Source organism: Chinchilla lanigera, unplaced genomic scaffold (assembly GCF_000276665.1).
Source record: "Chinchilla lanigera isolate Chin_1 unplaced genomic scaffold, ChiLan1.0 scaffold00030, whole genome shotgun sequence".
Classification (NCBI taxonomy): Eukaryota; Metazoa; Chordata; class Mammalia; order Rodentia; family Chinchillidae; genus Chinchilla; species Chinchilla lanigera.
The window spans coordinates 19722847-19744197 of NW_004955431.1; the positions used below are offsets into that span (position 1 = coordinate 19722847).

Sequence of the window (21351 nt, forward strand, 5' to 3'; positions counted from 1 at the left end):
ACCACTGTATCAGGCATTGTATTACAGAAAATGGCAGGGTTGCTAGATAATATACAGAAGTCGCACATAAATTTGAATTTAAGGTTATGATGAATACTTTCTAGGAAGCCGGTGATGGCAGCACACAGCTATAGTCCTACCGACTTGGAAGGCTGAGGCAGGAGGAGAACATGGACTCTAATGAACTTAATTTGTGTGTATGTGTTTGAAAGAAATGTATTTTCTGGCTATATTATTTTTGAGACTGCCCCCTCATGAAATTTGAAAATGTGGAGCTTCTTGTTCAGAAATTAAGAATTTCAAGGTGGTAACAGAATCAGCATTAACTTTTTCTGGGCCCAGGCTAGCAGGTTACCTTTTCTGTATATACATATACATATGTATTTACTAACTACCTGAATTGGTCTATGTTTTGTTTTATTTTGTTTTTTTCTGGTACCTGTAATCGAACTCATGACCTCGTGCTTGCCAGGCAGCCACTGTGCCGCTGAGCTAAATCCCCAGCACCCCCTGAAATGATTTAGAATTGAAATTTCTCTAAGGAAAGCTCCTTTTTGATTACACTAGAAGCGTGTGAGTGAATTAATATTTGTGATGTGTTAACATCTTGGTAAGTGGACCCACTGAATTAAGAAAAAAATAAAACTTGAGAATATGGACTTTGAACCCACTTAATGGCTGGCCTCATGGCTGTCTTAAGGAGTTGTATTAGGGACCCACAACTTCTTCAGACTGTAATCAAAGCTGCATGCATGTATGCACATGTGGGTTGCTATGTATGGTTTTCAGGGGACAACTTTCATTTGATTCTCAAAGGGATCAAGAAACAAAAAGAATGTAAGAACTACTGTCCTATGAAATGATTTCTTTATTTAAATAAGTCCCAGGCAAGTCATGCTTTGCTTTAAGAAGCTTCAGCTGGTAGCTGTTTTAAAATCTTTACAAGAAACTATGCAGATTCTTAAAACTACCTTTGTTGCAAGATATAAAAAAAAATGTGAAATAAGGAATATAGGAATAAACAAATTCCCTACAAGATCCTAGTCAGCAAAATGAAGCCTGAATCTACAGTAGACCCTCACACCCTAGCTGTCACCATTACAAAATTTGATGCATAGGAAAACCTATCTTTAATTGTAGCATATCTTACACAATAATATATAACATTTCTTGAACATATCACGTACCTGACAATGTCTTGATAATAATTTAAAATTCTTTCTTTAATCATATACAACTCTAACTCACATAATCCTCTCAACAAGTGAGCCCTTTATCGTTGAACTACATCCTCCCCTTCTAAAAAAAATTCCTTTAAAAAATTTTGAGACAGGGTCTTGCTAAATTATCTAGGCTGGTGTCAAACATGCAATCCTTCTCCATTAGCCTCACTAGTAGCTGCGATTACATATATGTGACACCATGTCTGACAAGAAAACTTTTTTACTTGGCTTCTACTTCTTTTTGGTTCCCCAGTCTCCTACTGATTCCTCCTTCCTCAGTCTCTCTGGGGGATTGTCCAGTTTTTCCTGGTAGGCCTTGATCCTCCGTGGACAACCACTCAGACTGCTTCAAAACTCAGGGGCATCTAAGGACACCTGAGGATGTGACCCTGCTTGTCTAGCACATGCACACAGTGGGCTACAGTTATGTAACCGTGACTTAGTACAGGAAAACATGCATGTGCTGGTGAGGGTACTATGTAAGAATGTAAATATGCGATAACAACCTGTATAATAATTATACAATATAAACGCAGGCAGCTCCTGCTCTTGCTCTTGCACTCGTGTGCTCTTGTGCTCTGCTCTGCTCTTCTCTGCTCCATGCTGCCTGCTGTTGTTGCTAATGTCTTGCACACATGCATTCTTTAACCTTGGCACCCATGAAAATCTCCCTTGGACCCCTGAGCGGGCTGACATCCTCTTCTCCCCATCTGTATATACTCCTTAGATAAACTAAGTCAATCCCATAACTCTAAATACCATCATATGTATGTGGATGATTTTCAAATTTATATTTCCAGCTTGGACCTCCCCCTTGAGCCCAGACTTGTATATTTAGCTACCTTCACGTCGCTTCAGGTCTAGTCATTGTCTAGTCAAGGACTAGTCAACGTCTCGGACAAAACTCTGCCAAAATGAATTTCAGATTTCCCTCCTTGAAAACTCCCACTATCTTCCCCACCTCAGTAAATGACAACTCCATTCTTTTGGAGAATGGAGTAAATGACAACTCCATTCAGAACAAAAAATCTTGGAGACATCTTTGTCTCTTTTTCCTCTTTCACACTCCACATCAAATCTATTGGCAAATAGAGTTGGCTTAATCTTTAAAAAATATCCACATCAATATAGATCCCAATCCATCTACTCCTTAGTCCAAATCACCACGCTGTCTCTGGATCATGGCCAGAGTCTCTGCACTGACCATGGCAGTGTGCCTCTTAGATCTCCCAACAGGGGAGCATAACTGACCAGCAACGTCAGCTGCTGCACCCTAAAATCTACCACTATGTTCTCACTGAGGCCAGACTTCCTAATGGCTACCCCCAGCTAATGACTAGGAACAGCAGGCTCATTCCTGAGAGCTGGAGACTCATCTGGTGAGTGATTTTGCCACATTTTCCTAGAACCACACCACAGTCCAACAGTCTTCCATTTCACTTTCCTACTTTACTTCTGCCCCTCATTGGGGTCAAAACTGCATCACAGTCAGAAGGCTTTTGAAGCCTGTTCTGGCACCTGCCGCACCTCCCCTCATAGGTGTTGCTTTTAATCAATTTCTTAGCCAGGCATGGTGGTGCCTATCTGTAATCCCAACACTCTGGGAGGCTGAGGCTGGAGGACAACAATTTAGCAAGGTTAGTGGGGCCCTGCCTCAAAATAAAAAATAAAAAAGGATGGAGATGTAACTTGCAAAGGCCCTTGGTTCAATGCCCAGAAATTTTTTCTTGCATGCATAATCTCTCTTTTGCCTCTCGGAGGATCCAGACTATCAGTCTCCTAATTGTCCTACTTGGTGCCACAATCACAGTCATGGAGCATCTTCACACAGCAGCTACCGGTGATCAAACTAAAAACTAAACTCCTTTACCAGTGCCTTTAAGCACTGAACAACCTGGTCATTGCTTACCTACCGATCTCTTCTCCTCTTCATCGACTCTGCCATGACCATACAAGTCTCCTGGCCATTTCATGACTCACTGGCTATCGTTTACATGTCTTTGTGTGTGTGTTTTCCTCTGGAATGCTTTATCCCAGATATAGATATAGACACAGGTATGAATATGGACATATCTACATCTGGATTTATATCTAGATCAAGATATTTTGATCTCTCTCCTCATTGAGGATCCTCGTTCTCTATCCTTTTATTCAGCTTTATCTTTCCTTCACAGTATTTAACCAACATTTGGCAGGCTATATATCTCTTCTTATTTGTTGATTCTCTTTTCCTACTATAGTACATGTACTGTGGAAACAGAGACTTTGTGTGTTTTATCCACTCCTATATTCTCCAAACCAGAATAGTACCTGGCATGTAACACTCCATAAATATTGTTGAATGAATAGATGGATGCATTCTTTTAAAAAACCATTTGTAGGATTATAAAAAAATCAAAGGAATATGCAAACGTAAGTTTGCTTAGGAAAATCGGAAGACACAAATCTATATTTTCCTCATTTTCTGATTATGAAACAATGCTGAAATTTTGTAACACAAAATTTAAACCACATACTGATCGCTAGCTTTTTAAATACAAAACAAGAAATGTCTTTTTTTTTTTTTTTTACAAACAAGCTTAACTCATACTTAATTAGCTGGATTGTAGGCAGAAATGTGCTAAAATGTCAAGGGAGTGAAAACCGTCTATGACTCTCTGGAGTATAAGTGGTACTAGGTAATTTTTGGCAGGTCTATGTTTTTTAAGCATAGTGAGAAGAATCCAGGAAAACAGTCAAAACTCTCCCAACTTCTGGGACTATATGACAGTAAATTAACTTGCTGATGGTAATTAGAAATAATTGGACATATATCTGAATTTTTGTGAGATTTAAGGAAATCAGAAATTTGAACACCCTTGAGATTAATTTTTTTTTAAATGCATGTTCTAGTGAAACTTAGACCTACTGTCCTCCTTTTCTAGTTATAATCTTAAGGAAGAAAAATTTAAAATATGATATAATTGCATTTTTTAAAAACAGAGGCTAAATTATAAGTTAAAGGGTCACAGAAACTTTCTCTGACATAGTCATATGCATACAAATTTCCAGCTCTGTGGCACAGAAATTGAAGCCACAAAGAGCCTTTTTGGCAACCTGCCCTTGTCTGAATATTACATTTAGAGGTAAGAGGCACAAATGCAGATGCTATATCCTGTCACTGATTCACTGCACAGGAAGGTCAGACTTAGATTGCAGCATTAAATGGCATAACTAATACCTGGTGCACTATGTCATCCTTGTCAAATGGTTAAAAGGACCCAAGTAGAAATTACATTTCTTGTTTTATCACTAAGCTATTGCACCAATTTGAGTATATCAATCCTTCCATAAATTGTGGTATAAAGCCATAAGTATGCTTTATAAATACTCATGTATTACTCACTGGTGGGGACACACAAAAAAGTTGGCCCAGTGGACTCTTATTCTATATTGCACGAGGAAACACGACTCAGTTTTCACCTTATCTTTCCTATGAAAAATCAAAACTATTATCTATTTTTTCAGATAGTTATTAATAACTTCTGAATGCACATGTGTCCAGCCCTAAGAAACCGAAGATATATAGGATATGGAGTGGTGGGATAGAACATTCACTTACACGTTGAGAGCTCTGTGTTCTCATTTCTAATTGGCTACTAACTAGCTTTATGACTTTGCATAAGTTACAAAGCCTCTCAGTATTATTGATGTATTGCTTCTGAACAAATTACTCCAAACATAATGGCTTTAAACAACAAACACATATCATATTGCTGTTTCTGCAGCTTAGGAGTTCAGCCGTGTCTCCGCTGATCTGGTTTGGGGATTCTCAAGAGGTTACAACGGAGGTGTCAGCAGGAGTTCCATCATCTGAAGGCTGTACTGGACTGCAGGATCTGCTTCTAAACTCACTCATATGGGTGCTGGCCAGAGGCCTCAATTCCTGACCATACGGGCCCCTGTATTATGGCAACTCACTTCCCCTGAAATGACCAAGCAAGAGTGAGAAAGGAACTAGCCAGGGGCTGCTACAGCCTTTACAGCTTGATCTTAGATGCAGCACACTGTCAGCCCTGCTGTGTTCTACCCTTCACGGAAGTTAACTCTGATACTCTATGTCAGAACACTTTGCAGGAGCGTGACTACTCCTGGGTAGGAACACTGTGGCAGGGGGCCTCTTGGGGGCTGACTACATGTTCTCTTTCTCAGCCTTCTTACCTATAGAGTGAGGTTTTTGAGCCACATGATCTTTCAGGGTGGTAACCTCATGTCTCCCCAAAGTCACCTTCAAACCTTGCTTTTGCACTCTCATGTAAAAATTCCTACTCATTTTAGCTTTCAGCCTATTGGCTGTACCAACCATCCCACTTCCTTGTTGCTATCACTTATAGACTTCCCAAACGCCATACCCTATCTTCTCACTGTGCTGTGATTTGGCACCTGGTTTATAGTTGTCCTCCTCACGCCAAGTCCTACCATTATCCTAGTACCTCCAAGTCCTCATAGGTGACCCATCCCACTGCAAGGCTTTCAGCTCCTTGACCTCCTCCTTACTGGAAAGGAGGAAAATTGGTCCTTTCTCTTCCACTCCATCCCATACTAACACCCTGAATTTGTCACCATTGAAACTGTTTAACTTCATAAACAGTAAATTCAATCTCTTACTCTCTCATCACAACTTCCTATTCTTCCAATTATCTGAACAGCTAGTTCCAGGAGATGAATGCTCAGACTGCTGACCTCCCAGAAAATGGTCACCTCTACATTCTCTGTATCAACTCCCTCCCACCTTCACTTTATTTACACTTCAAATTAGATTTCAAAGTCCATCACTTGACCCACTTTATGAATAGATTCCTCAATGCCTTTATCTCATAGTCCTTTCACACTTGCCTGGAAAACCCTGGTCCTGACTGATTTCAAGTGATGACCTTATACCTTCTCTATTATCTACAACTGAGTCACTAAAGGCTGCTGCAGAAAATCACCTAACAGTATAGACTCGTTACTCAGTGGGTTAGTCAGTTTTCTATCACTGTGACAAAATACCTAAGAAAAAACAAACTAAAGGAGGAAAGTTTTATTTTGGCTGAAGGTTTCAGATGTTTCAGTTCATAGCCAGCAGATTCCATTGCTTTTAGGCCTCTGGCAAGACACACAGCATGGCAGAAGACCATAGTCCATACTGGAGGAAAATTGGTCATTTGAGCAGTGAGGAAGTACAAAGATAGAAGAAGAGAAAAGGAGGGAGAGAAGGGTAGAGAAAGAAGGAGAGAGAGAGAGGGACTCCTGAGAAGAAGAGCATAGGGACAAGATATCAAGATACAGTCCCCAAGGACACCCCCATGACCCACTCCCTGCAACCATGCCTCACCTTCTGAGTTTCCATCCATTCTCAGTCATGCTAAAGCCACTGATGAAATTAGAACCCTCATGATCCAATCACCTTTCATGCCACCCCGTCTGAACACTGCTGCATTAGGGATCAAGCCTTCAGCACATGAGCTTTTAGGGGCATTTCAGATCCAAACCACAGCACATGGTCATCCAATCTGGAAGCTGCCCATCAGTTTACAGTGAATGTTGTTTCCTCTGCTCTCTATTTCTGCTGCCGTCTCTCTGTCTCTGTCTCTCTCTGTCTCTCTGTCTCTTTCCCTCTCTCCCTCCCTCGTTCCCTCCCATAATGGCTATCCTACAAAGGCTATTTCAAGTACTCTCTACTTTCCCCAAAACTCAACACACACACACACACACACACGCACACACACACACGCATGCACACACACAAACACACACACTCATCCTCATTTGCTCCTTCACTCTCTCACTAGGTGAAGACTGTCTGGATCCATTCTTTCCCTGTATTAAAATTCCCATTCAGCACCTCCACTTGTGATCTGATTTCAGTCCCTCCACCTGTGCTGGAAATTCCACTCTGTCCTATCTTCCCACACACTCTGATTTGTTTAACTCAGTGCAATCTTATTTCCACTTTCCAGGCTTCCTTAAAGTAATCCCCTTCTGATTTTACCCATATGGTGATTTTTTTATTTGTTTACAACTGTCTCAAATGCTAGCTGTCTCAAATGCTAGCTGTCTCAAATGCTAGCCACTTGTCATACTGACTACTGAATATGTGAAATATGGCTAGTCCTAGCTGATGACTACTCATCATTTCTTACATTAAGTTTCGAAGACTAGTGTAAAATGCAAATTAGCTCTTAACTGATTAAATATTGAAGGTATGTCTTACTGGGAGGTTGAATGGGACAGGACATTTGGATTGACTCATAATCCCTAAATATTCTGTGACCTGGCCTCATGAGGTTATCTGATTTACTTTATCTGAGTGATGCACTTTCAGATATATTTCTGAATGATATGTATATGTAGGAAAATATTTTTATACATGTAGATATAGTTATCTATGAGGTATGATCAAAACATACAGCGAATGTTTAAATTAAAGAATTATTATGGTAAAAGAAACACTTCTATTAATCCCCCTCAAAATACCTCAATGTCCTGACTCCACTTAAAAAGGTGTATCTTTCCTGGTTATTTTGACTTTGGAGAGGAGCTGGTCATCACACTGTAACAGACCTGGTCAGTAAAATGGATAAGAACACACTGTAATGTTTTTATTTCACAGGAATTGCCATAAATGTTGTGAAATAATTCAGGACATCAAGACAGTCACAGAAAGACACTCATAAAAGAGGACTTCTAGAACTGCTTCAGAAAGGGGCAAGAATTATGGGATTAGTCTGTTTGAAGCTAGGGAAAGTATTGGGAGGGAGTTAATGACAATGTCTCTTTTACTGCAATAACTATTTTAAAATATTAATTTAAACATTCACTGTATTATGTGACCATGCCTCATATAACTATGTATGCATAGTAAAACTTTTCACACAATTGAGCCCACTGTAACAAATGCTGCCTGTATTTATGAAGCAAAATAAATTACTATTTTAATATTGTGTCTGTACAGCAAGTAACTTGTACTAACCTTTTCAAAATGCATCTGATTTCTCCTTCATCTCTTTTATATAATAATGTACCACTATACACTATTACACGTAAAGCATATAGAATCACATTGTGTACTATGTAAAATATCCATGTCACATGAATGATGCTGATTCTCTTCATAGTTGAAGATAAGAGCATTTTTAAATTTTAGCCTTGGTAGGGAAACCTGTATCAGACCTGGGTCCTCCAGAACAGTAAGAATGTAATTATATTGCTGCTTTGTGCCACTAAGTTTGTGATAACTAACAGACCAGTTTTAGACCACCCAAGTCTTCTAGCAGTTGCTAAACACAAACTGAATTTTCATGCATGATATCTATTGCTAAACACAAACTGAATTTTCACATGGTGAACTCCTAATCTTTTTCTTTCTGGTATGCCTTTTGGGGATCTTGTTTAAGAAAATCTTCCTTCTCTTTAGTTTCTTGCATTTTCTTCTATTATTGAAACTATAAATATTTGTCTTTTTTATTTATGCCTTTAAGCCACTGGGTACTTGTTTCTGTATGTTCTGATGGAAGGACCCAGCCTAATTATTTTCCTTATAGCAATCTTTCCAATAGTTGTCTGCACTGTCACTTTGTTTTATCAGTATCTTCCTATGTCATAACTATGCCATTTTGTTGCCTTGATTTTGCAGGGCTTTTTTCCCTCTTATTCAAGTGAAATTCACAAAACACAAAACTAACCATTTAAAAGTGAACAACTCAGTGGTATTTGGCACATTCCCAGCATTGAGAAACCACTATATCTACCTAGTTCCATAAATGTACAGTTGGCTTTAATGTCTAGTAGAACGCAAGACACTAAAGCTCTGCTCAGAGTTTCCTTGACATTATCTGACAAAGACAACAGCACAATCTACCGTGGACACTGAGTACTACCATTAAAAGACTCTAGTAAAGCTGGGGATGTAGCTCAGTGGTACAGCACTCACCTAGCGGGCTCAAGGCCCTGGGTTCAATCAGCAGCAACACACACACACACACACACACACACACACACACACACAGACACACAGACACACACACACAGTAGTACATCTCAAGTGTTTACTTGGTACTCGCGATTATAATAACTACAGTTGCATTATGGTCAGAAACAACCATCCCTTTGCTGGTGCCTTTGTCTCTTCTCAGTCTCTAAGTCTTAGAGCACCTCTGCATTCATTCTTTGAACCTCTTCTTTACCCCATCTACATTCATCCCCATTGGTAACCAAACCCAAGATCAGGCATTAAAAATTCTTTTTAAGCCCTGGGTAATCTCTCATTCATGTTTCCAGCCCTGACCTGTCCTGTGAGCTTTAGCCTCATGTATCCAACTGTCACTCCAGCTTCTCCATTTGGATATCGAGCAGGCATCTTACAGACTTGAAAGCACAATTCTTGATTCTCCCGTCCCAAAAATCCACCCCTTACCAGTATTTTCCACACTTATAAACGGCACCAACATTCAGAGTGTTTCAGGCCAAAAAATTCTGTATATTTGATCTTGCTGTTTCCCTCATTCGTATCCAATTTTTCAGCAAAGCCTATCTGCTCTGCCTTTAAAATCCATCTGGAATGCAACTGCTTATAATTACTTCCTCCTCTAGTCAAGTCACCATCATCTCTTCCTGGAATACTGTGAACCTCCAGTCTGGACTTCCTGCTTCTTGCCTTCCCCAAGGTGTATTTTCCATATAGAAGCAGCCAGAATGATTTTTTTAAAATGTAAATTTGTCGGGAGTCGAGGCTTCCTTCTGTAAGTCCAGCACTCAGGAGGCTGAGGCAGGAGTATGGCAATGAGTTCAATGCCAGCCTTACCTATACAGTGGGATGCTGTATCCCAAAAATATTGTGTGTATATATATATGATTAAAATTATATATATGATTAAAATTTTATATATATATATGATGTTTTGTGCAAAACCAGTCTCACTCAGAAGGAAATTCAAACTCTTTATGCCCTTACCTGTGGCAAGCTCCTATGGGTATAGTCTTAATAGAGATGATACTACTATACCCTAGCAGGTGTTTGGAAATTTGCAGAAAGCCACAGCATTCAGGGACAGTACTAAACACCCTGAAATGGACAGGATACACCCATGAAAATAATAATTACCTCTTATCTTACAGGACTTTTAAACTTCTAGCTGGGTATCCCTATAGGAGAAAAGCTCATTTCCTATTAATTGAGTATTTAATATGCAATACTATTTCCAGGAATGCACTGCTCTGTAAATCGAGGGGAAATGATATATTATTTTGTTTGTAACATTACCCAAAGTTGCTCAGCACTTTGGAGACTCACATTATTCTTGACAGCACCACTCGTATTATTTGCATCACTGGTCCCATATGTCGAATACATGTATAGCTGTCACTTTTCTACTGATTTGCATATGGCTATAAACATAGGACTATTTTACCATGTTCTTTAGTGTGATGGAGTCTCTAGTATGTGTTTAAACACACATAACTGTCTTAAATCAGCCCCTAAGCCGCTCTTCTAAACTCAGCTTTGCGGGCTGGGTGGAGGACTGTGCAAGCCAGGGTTCTCTCTTGCCAGGCAGTTCTCTTTGGTTCTGCTGCCCGGAGTGTTAGAGGGGGAGCGAGACAGAGGAAGGAAGACTGGGACTGCCTCCTCCTGTTGCCTGCTGCTCTTTGCCCTGTTACATCAACAGTGTTATTGTGACTTCCCTCAGGCTGCGGCCATTGGCTCCATTCTCTCACCTTTTTTGGTAATTCCAAAATTAGCTTTCAGGCACCCCCTCAGGTACCAGTACTTCTTCCTCAGCGTACCCGAGGCCTCCTCCCAGCTTCTAGTTTCTGCAAACACTGATTTCTTCCTTCTGCCCCGTGAAGGTCATCATTTCTGGGCCTTCAGGTCTGCTTTTGGGGTTTTTTTTTTAGCCTTCTAAACCCCATGCAACACATTTCTGATACTGAATTCTCTTGGCTAAAATGACTCATGTGGTTTCTGTTTTCCTGACTGCACTCTAGCGAATGCGGTTCTTGGTGACAGAGTGGTCCTCCCTGGAAAAAGACCCTCAAAAATGGGATTTAGGATTGTTTGGCATAGCACTTGTAGTTGTCTGCTCCTACTGAAAGCAGCAGCTTGGAGAATCAAGTGTCTATTGCACTTGCATAGCAGTAATAAACTGTGGGCTAGAACTGCTGTTTCTAATGACCCTGGAGAGATTACAGAAAGAAAACAACAAAATTATAGTTTCAAACTTTCATCACAAGGCACAGAGAGCCAGAGAGTATCTACAACAACCCTAAACTAATTATAGCTGCACAGCCAAACTTACAGAAAGTCAGACCCCAAATTTAGCTGTCTGAATTGCAAAATGGTAAGTTGAACTCACAGGCTTACCATGTCTCATATTAGACTCATGATACTGAGAAGGAGTGAATCTGAAACTCAGAATGGGGACCTGTAGGTAGAATTGCATAACGATGAAAGTTTTGAATGCCCAAGTCTCCCTGCCTCTCATGTTGACAGAAAGAGCCTGACTCTCCTATGTCTGAGGAGACTAGATTTGCTTAAAGATCCTGTACAGTACTGCCTGGGGAAGTTGCCTTGTAAAGAGATGCCCTTCTCAAGACCCAGGCTGATCACCCCAAAATGACTTTAGATGCGTAACTAGAGTCCTAGCGCAGCATATTTCAAGGAAATGAATGCTAACTTTAACCCAGGAGGACCTGCCCTCTGTACTGATAAAATTTCCAGATTTTTCTAATATGCAGAGAAATAAAAATGTAAAATAACTTGGAAATGAATTTAAAGTCTATTCGCCCAAAGAGGAAACAAGTCAAAATTAGAGCAAGCCAAAATATAACTCATGTGAATGTATCTGCAAGTGATTCTAGATTTAATATATGCGTGGTAGAATAGCTGGAAGGGGCTCTAACAGTTTGTTTTGTTGATTGATGAACTTTGGACTCAGTATTCCATAAAGTGATGGGATAGAAGGTCCTTGTCATGAAGAATATACCACAGGTCCAAGAGGAACAGGAAGTGAAGCTCGTTTATCATTTGCAGCATGCCTTTTCACCCCCTCTACGACGTAGCCACTTCAAGAAAGCTAAAAGGATATCTGTGTACCAGGCCATGAGAAATGTACTAGCGAAGGGGCTCAATGGTATCTTTCCAAAGCTCCACAGTGGTGGGATAATAGTGGATGAGGCTGCTGGTGAACTGGCTCTGTTTTTGGTGGAAATGAAAGCAACAGAGCCAAGTGGCCGCACCTCGCCACCAGAAATAAGGCAGGAGAAATTACTGTAATGACAGCACAAATTTACTTCAGTGTATCCAGAATATCTTGAAGTGGCAAAACTACAGATCATGATGCATTCAGGAATTAAATATGCGGACAGCCCACTAAAGTGTCATTGTATCAGTACAACTGTAAAACCTCTGGAGACTAGAAACCTAAATCAAGTCACAAATTAAAGTCTTGGCCCCTTAGCAGGTGTTTAGGATTTGGGTGGCTCGTGGACATTTTCACTGATGGAAAGGCCAAATGCCTCTGAAGAAAGATACTACAACAAAGCCACAAGAATACATTGTAAAAGCTGGGTGTGGTGGCACACGCCTGTTATGCCAGCACTTGGGAGGCTGAGGCAGGAGGATGGTTGCAAGTTCAAGACCAGCCTGGGCTACAAAGTGAGCTCAAGGCCAGCCTGAACTGCATAGTGAGACCCTGTCTCAAAAAAAAAAAAAAAAAAAAAGACAAATTAAAAAAAAGGTGCACTATAAATCTTCCTCCACATGTTCCCCATAGGGGCCTAAAGACACCTACTAAGCTTACTAGACATATTTGTTATACTTCCGTTAACATTTCTTCATTAACAAAGGAAGATCTTTGGATTTGGTAGGGGTCAGAGGTATTGCTCTACGTGATGTGACTCTTGGATTCCTAAGTGAATATTCTGCTATTTTTTCCTCCTAATGAAATATCTACTCCAGCCATGCTGGCTTCTCTCATATATGCCAAACTCTTTCCCATCACAGGACTTGCTCCTCTCCCTACCAGAAATGCTCTTCTCTTTCCTGTCACATAGCTATTTTCCTCATTTATTCATGACACCTCCTCAGAGAAGACTTCGTTGGCCATCTGATTCTTTCTATCGATCTATCTATCTATCTATCTATCTATATATCCCTAGGTATTGAACGGAGGCCCTCTCACATACTAGGCAAATACTGTACCACTGAGATATATCTCCAGTTTGAAGCACCTAATGCCACCCCTATTTCTCCTTTACTTTCTTACTAAAATTTTTTTTCCACTATGTACTGGTACATGAAATGCTTTTATGCATTTATGATTGGGCTTTCTCACTAGGATGTAACCTCTATGTGTTTGTGTATGAGTGTATGCTCCTCAATTAATTTGGATAAGGAATGAATATTCCATATATGTTTGATAATGTGACTTTGATGAGTAAAAATTTCTCCACAACATTTATTTTGAGCTTACTACTCATGTTATTCAAATATCCTATATCTCTGCTTATTTATGAGCTTGAGTAAATGAGGAGTGCATTAAACTCTTCAAGTACAATACTTGATTTATTTCTTCCTGTAGCTCTACCACTTACTGCTTTACATATTTAGTGTCTACCAATAAGTATATTTATGAGCTTAAGCACTATATGGTTTTTTGTTTTATTTTTTTTTGTGTTAGAGACAGTGGCTTGGTATCTAGTTCAGGTTGACCTTAGCCTATGTAGCCCAGGCTGGCCTCAAATTTAAAGCAATCCCCCTGCCTCAGCCTCCAGAGTGCTGGGATTATAGGCGTGTGCCACCACACCCAGCTAACACTATGGTTATTGATATATTATTATTTTACCAGTATTTTGTATCTTTTATATCTTGTGATATTTTGCATGTTTAATTCTGTTTTGTCTGATATGATTGCTATCCTGGTACTTCTTTGACTCATATTTCTCTGGTATACCTTTTTCTAGTGTTTATTTTAGCCTGTTTCTTTAATTTTAAATGTACTTGTTTTATAAAATAGAGTGTTACTATTAAAATTCAATCTATGCACCTCTGCCTTTTAATTGTAAAGCTAAATCACTTTACATTTATTTTAATAGAAAGATCTATTTGGTTTCTATGTTCACGCTTTTTTTTTAGTAGCTTTTTTCTTCTTTCCTACAGTCTATTAAATTTAGCAAAATTTTTTGCATTGAATTTGAAAGTTGCCTTTGTATTTTTTATTTTTCTGGTGGTTACCCAGAATGAAACCTTTCATTTCCCAACTTTCCTAAACATTGGGTGTGGCTATGTACGTAAACTCTGCTCAGTGAAATGTAAGCAGAAGTGCTTGTTAAAGGAGAGAAATAAGCTCTTTCCCTTGACTTTTCCTGCTGCTCCGCTAAAATTGGTAACTACAAGTCTGGCACAATGTGGGACTGATGTGATTCTTGACTATGGCAGCACTGGGTGGCAGTGTAGAACAGTCAAGAAGGCGCTTCTGTGAAGTCCTCCCTGCCTACCAGACGCACTCCTTTCACTGTACTTGAAAAAGAGAGAAATGTACTTAAGCCACTATTGTTACAGATTTTTCTGATATACCCAGCTAGACCTAACAAGGCACTGCCCATTTCCTGGAGTTGCTTCCTTTACTTTAAATTCCAAGGCTATGGGGAGGGGAGGTGTTAAAGCATGAGTCTCTTTTTAAAGAGTGAGTCTACACCAACTTTGTGACACTTGCCTCCCCTCTTGGCTTCTTCCACCCCCCCAACCCCACCCCCGCCCATCCCCCCTGGACTTCTCAAAAATACAGCCTGAGACAAAAACCTGCCTGCAGGTAGTTACTTCACGTCACAGGAAGTGAGGACGTGAGGTAAATAAAAGAGGGCTGAGGATATAGCTCAGTAGTAAGGCATTTGCATGAAGTCTTCAGTTCATTGTACTGCAAAAATGGAGAGGGGGAAGAAAGAGGAAAGAGAAGAGAGGAGGAGGCAGAGGAGCATAAGAGGGCAGAGCTAATACTGAGATCAATTCTCAAATCATCCCCCAGGCTCCATCTCCCACTGGCTAAGAGAAGCCCCAGTGGGCGCCCAGTCTGCAGGGCTTTTGGAAGGAGCAGGCCTCCCACAGAGAACTGTGAGGGGCAGAAATGCTGAACAGAGAGCATGGTCTTGAGGCAAGGCCATGTGTTGAATCTGAGCTTGCCTAGACCTGCCCACTGCAGCTGCAGCTGCCATCAGAAGTGGGTGAAAGAAACGTGGCAGAGGACACCAGAGTTTTCACAATTTTTAATGTATGCTTCTAAGATCCATCAGCTTTCCTCGCTTCTGTGTCAGCTGTAGAACTGCACTGAAAATGGATATGAAGCTTGTAATCCACAAATTCACCATCATGCCCTGAGCCTCAATTTTAGAGGCTCACTTCTCTCCCAATTCTTTACAATGTGTTTTCTTATCTCTGACTGCTCTTTATAAATGAGTTCCCCTTCCATTTCCCAGTCCTTCAGTGCAGGGAGTCTTCACATTTACCCTAATTCTGTTTTTGTTTTTTCTTTGACTATTCCATTTATTGAACTATATCATTTTTTTTCTCACATTTCAATTATTATCTGTAAGAAATGATTCTCAAATTTTTGCTACCAGCTCAGATCTCTCTTTTAACTTCCCAATCCAAACTTATTGCCCCAACATAGTCATCTCTACAAAGATGTATACAGATACTCAAGCCTAAAATACTGAAAAATCCATCTTATCATTCTACATCTCCGTTTTCCTTTGCTCAATTAATGGCGTCTTTATCTACCTCCTCTAAGCCAACAGCAGCTTTGACTTCTTCTCATTCATGACTTGTATCACCTGCCAAGTTTGGTAGATCTTTTCTCATTTTTCAAGTCTACCATCTCCTTCCTAACACTACAGGTTAATAAGTCCTGCAGATTATAATCTCTGAACTTTTACAAAAGTAAAAAAAAAAAAAAAAGACTTCCTGTCTCTAGTTTTTCCTCTTGCCAAACAAACTTTGGAGTTATGAAGGCATATAGTTTAGTCAAGAGCTTTAAAGTTTGTTATGAAAGCTTTTGTCCTTCCTCCCAAACTCTCAATTTCCTGCTCCACAAAGGGGACCTCTTTCAACACTTTGATTGTGCTATTTACTTCCGTTCTGTAAATAATATATGTATGCTACTACGTGATATTTTCTTTTAAGCAGTACCTAATGTTTCCCCACCCAAGATGAGGATGTAGTCTTTTCACACACAAACACCCACTCCCATCACTTAGGCATCCCTTCATCTTGCCAATATAGCAATACCATAGCGTTAATTAGATCAATATTCACTGTTTACATTATTATGGTTATGCAAATGATATGTACAGGTAAGCCGTTTATGCTACTATTACTTGTTCCTACATACTGTAACAGTTTATAATTCTTGGTGTTAATGATCTAGCTTTTTTTTTTTTTTACTTAGCTTTCTATGTATTCTTCACTAATGCAACATCAGAGTTTTCCCTTGTCTGAAAAATCTGCTCACTTGTATTAGATATACCATTTCTCCACGTCACTGTCAGGAATTCCCTCCTGGAGACTTCTGGCCTGCTTTCCTCTAGACTGGTTCATGGTTCTCCCAGCTTGTTGGTATTCTGAGGTCCTGTTTGACCCCATCCCAGAAATTTCCTTCACCTCTCTCTGAGGAGGACTTACCTAGTTATTGAGCTCTGCTTTCTTCTTGGCTTGCTCCCTGAATTTTAGTGGAACACATCTTTGAGTAGTTTCCTGCAAAAGAGTGCAGAGTAACAAAATTTCAATATCAAGCACATCTGGAGTAATTTATCTTATCCTACACTTGATTGACACTTTGTCGTAGAATAGAATTCTAGGTTGGAACAATGTACCCCAGAATTTTGAAGACATTGCCCCTATGCTTGTATTGCTGCCAAATGTGTAATGCCACTGTAATTCTTGATTCTTTATATGAATTTTTTGTGTTTTCTCACTGAAAATATTGTAGGGTCTTTCTCTGAATCCAGAGTTAAGAAATTTGACAATAATGTCTGCTAGAGTGAGTTTATTTTCATTCATTGTTCTTGTATTTAATGGATACTTTCAATCTGGAGACTCATATCTTTAAAATCTATGCAATTATAAAGAATTGGGGCTGGGGATTTAGCTCAGGGGCAAAGCGTCTGCCTGGCAAGTGCAAGGTCGTGAGTTCGACTCCTGGAAGAGAGAAGTACCGGAAGAAAAAAAAATTGAGCAGTTAAATGTCTTCCTCTATCATTGCCAGTTATCCACATGTTGAATTTACTGGAAAGGCCCTCTGTTTTTTTTTTTTCATTTTTTATTAGTATGTTCATATTTGCAGTGCATGTTTACTTTCCTGGGAATTGGTACACATACATAACACATTTTCATTCTTTTATTTCATACTATTTCATTTCCTCTCACCCCTTCCATCCATTTCTTGAGCCCTCTCTTTTTTTAATGTTTGAAATACATAATATTTCCAGTCCTTGTGCAGAGTTGGTACATGTACACACACGTCTAATTTTCAAAATCATTTTTCCTCAAAATCCATTCCTACCTCATTTTTGCACTAGCCTATGGGAAACACTCTTAAATTTATTTTCCATCCTTTTTGTAGTAGTTTTTAATTTGTTATTATACTCTTGATTTCTGCAAGTTTCTTTTTTGTTCCCCAAGTGCAGCTATTTAGAAGTAAAATACCATTCTTGTTTTATAGATGCAATATCTTCTTTTATCACTTTGAGAATATTGTTTTCTTTGTTTTATTCTTCATCTCTCCCTATGAGTTCAAGTAACTATATTTCTTCCAAGTCTCCTTTCCTCCCTCCTTTTCCCCTCCCACACTTCTCTCACTCCTTGTATTTAATGGATGCTTCCCTCCTTCCTTCTATCCCTCCCTTCCTCTTTCCTCCTCTTCCTGTTTGTTACTTTTGGTCTCTGTCATTAATGCTACAATCTTTCCTCTCATTTTTGATGCTCTCAGTGTGCGTAATCCTATTGAGGGAAGCTGTATGATAGAACTGACTGGAAGCTCTGATCCCGTGCATGGACCTCTCACTGGGGATTCTCTTTGTTCATATCTTTAGGTCCTTTCTCTTAAACTACTCAGATTCTTCAGAAAGGAATATTCTTATCTTCCACCTGGAGCATGTGTATTCTGAAAGACAAGAGGATGATGAGGTTGGGCTGTTTCTCTCCATGTTCATAATGTTTACTTTCACTTTATCTCCTCCCACCAACCCCAGTATGGAACCTCTTTCCTCCCTAGGAGTAAGTCTCTACTCCTGTACTAGGATTGGAAAGGGGTGACAACCAACCCTGCAGACTAATTCTAAACAAACTTTCAGTCATCTTGCTGTTTTGGGCCCTACTTTTACCGCTACTCCCAGAACGCCTAATGCTAACAATTCCAGAGCCATGACAGGTCCTGTGAACACAGTTAAATATCACTTTGGTTCCTGGATTTCTTCTTCGTGGCCTTAAGATTCAGCTTTCTCGGCTCAGCCCCACCAGTTAACCTCTTTACAGATAGCTTCCAATTCCTGAAATTCTGCTGCCTTTTAACTTCTCTCCCAATTTATCTGTCCTTTTGGATTTTATCTTGACAAATTTTTAGTTAAGTTCTTGTCACTGGGACACAATACCCAACACTCACAAATTAAAGAAGGAAAGATTTATCTTGGCTCACAATTTGTAGAGGTTTCAGTCCATAGTGGGCAGGCTCGAAGACAGGGCAGCATGGCAGAAGGGCATGGCAGGAGAGAAAGAGCTTCTGGGACGGCAGTGAGAAGCAGAGAGACAGAGAGAGACACACAGACAGACAGAGACAGACAGATGTCATGGAGGGGCAGGGAAAACATACACTGAGGCCACATCCCCAGTGATCCACCCCTTCCGACCAGAATCCCACCTCCTAACAGCAAGATAGCTATAAACTCCCATATCCAGTCGCCTTCCAAAATCCCCACCTCTCAGCACATGAGGCTGTGGGGGAACATGTTCGCTATAAACCATAAAAATTCCCTTAACTGTCATTTCAGTGGGGTTTGGGACGAGAATGCTGGTAAACTTATGTTTCCTGCCCACAGACTTAATCAGAAGTCTACCAGACTTTGGAAGCAGGTATCATCTAACTCACATTTTCTCTCCTTTCTCAGTTCCACTTTAACTGGGCTTTAGCTTTCTAGGGTTTTCTGTGTCTTCAACTGATGAAACTCTCTTGGTTTTGGACACAGGTTTAACTAATTTATTCTGAGGGTTTTTTTTTTTTTTTTTTTTTTTAAACAGGGACTAAATTTCTTAATTGACTTATGTTAAAGGAAGAAAGAAATGAAGTTCTAATTAAGGCATTTCAGAAAAACAAATCTACTGATATGTGCTTTGGAGGCTTAGGGAAGCTCCTCTTGCGTTTCCTCAAATCACAATTTGCTGAGGTTGGCTGGGCTGTACCGCGTGTTAGGCTGACAGTAATGTGTAGAGACGGGCATTCTAAGTTCAGAATAAGAAACAGGAATATCCACTCAGTTACAATCCTAGTCCAACTGGCATATCCTGGAAATTAGTTATGAGGTAGATGAATCTTTACCCTAGCATTGATATTAACCTAGAGCAAAACATAGACTGTATTATGTTTAAAATAAGCATACAATGATAGGCTTCAAATGCAAACAACTCAAGCCTATTTTAAAGAGACCTCCTTATAGAATTAGTGGTTGTGAGGCATTAGGAAATTACAAAATACCATATGAATGCATGACAATTAGGCCGGCAAAATAATTATGGTAAATAATATGACTAACCATCTTAGACTGTGTGAATAATAATTATAAACATTACGTATTCTTGGTAGAAGCAGGAAGAAGGAGCCAGAATTTGGTAAGGAGCACATCTCAATGTTTAGCAAATGACAGTGGATGCTCCCAGCATCCAGAAGGCTGAGCTACAACAAAATGCAGGTCAGTTTTCCTGCCATTCAGTACAGCAAGAACATACGAAACAAAAATAGGAGGAAAGGCTAGTCCCCTCCTTAAATCTTGCTTTCTGACCCTATTATTTTGCTAAATACTAACAAGGATAATAATGCCTATATATCTCCTACTATGGACTAGGCACTGTTAAAATGATTTACACGTATTCTCACAACCACCTCAGGAGGTGTTATTCTTCTCTTGGTACAGATGAGGAAACTAAAGCACAGAGAGGTTCAGCGTTCTGTGGGGAATAGCAGAGCTAAAGTTTGAACAGGCTATCAGCTTCTGAGCTTGCTCTCATACCCCTACTCCACAGGGCTGTGGCTTTTTCTAGCTTTCTTCTGTTCAACTAATGCGATTACAAATACATATTTTCTTTTCTTTTTTTTTTTTTTTTTTTTTTTTTTTTGGTTTTTCTCGGGTACCGGGAATCGACCTTGCGCTTGCACAAATACATATTGTCATTGCCCGTTGTGCAAAAAAAAAAAAAACTTATCAAGAACTTGCTGATCCTTTTGTTAAAACAGTACTAGGATAAAACAAATGCACAGGTCTCCAAGTTTTCATCAAGTCTATCAACCCAATCTAAAATTGCGCCCTGAACTGTGTTTCTTTGATGTTTGACTACTATACAGTTGTATTTTACAAAGCTAATGCGTAAGCTCGCCGTGTACGTTGACTGATGGTAAGTCTGGGCACTTTGCAGAATCCTTTCTCACTCTGTCCCTCACTCACGTTTCTGCAGTTCCATCTGATAACTAAACAGACAATGCTATACTGACTTCTGCACCTATTCAACATGTAATAAATTACTATACTGAATTACTTAACTGAGCCATCCTACCATTTGTCTATTTGGGACTTCCGTTTCTATGCGGTATACCAATAATAATCTATTCTACAGCCAGCAAAGCCATGTCGTCTGCATTATTTGATATGTTCAAACTCTTAACATTTAGACGCACTGTCCGTGTTTGCTTGAGGAACACCGTATTTTTCTTACCAGTCTTCCAAGTCCTTACAAGTAGGACTACTGTGTGCATTTACGGAGGACGGCGTTTCCCTGCCAGTTCATTACACCGCTTCCTGTGCAGAAAGCAAACCGCGACGGCGGCGGAATAGGGAAGAACCCGAACGCGGG

General features: G+C 39.8%; 1 long non-coding RNA gene across 1 annotated transcript; it reads right to left on the minus strand.

The window, feature by feature from the left end:
* Positions 1-15478: 15478 nt before the first annotated feature.
* On the minus strand, positions 15479-21345 carry LOC106148872. The gene is made up of 3 exons (XR_001234609.1): positions 21214-21345; positions 16918-16989; positions 15479-15564 (listed from the first exon to the last, which is right to left on the minus strand). It is a non-coding gene; the product is annotated as an uncharacterized LOC106148872 (long non-coding RNA).
* Between the last annotated feature and the right edge of the window lie 6 nt (positions 21346-21351).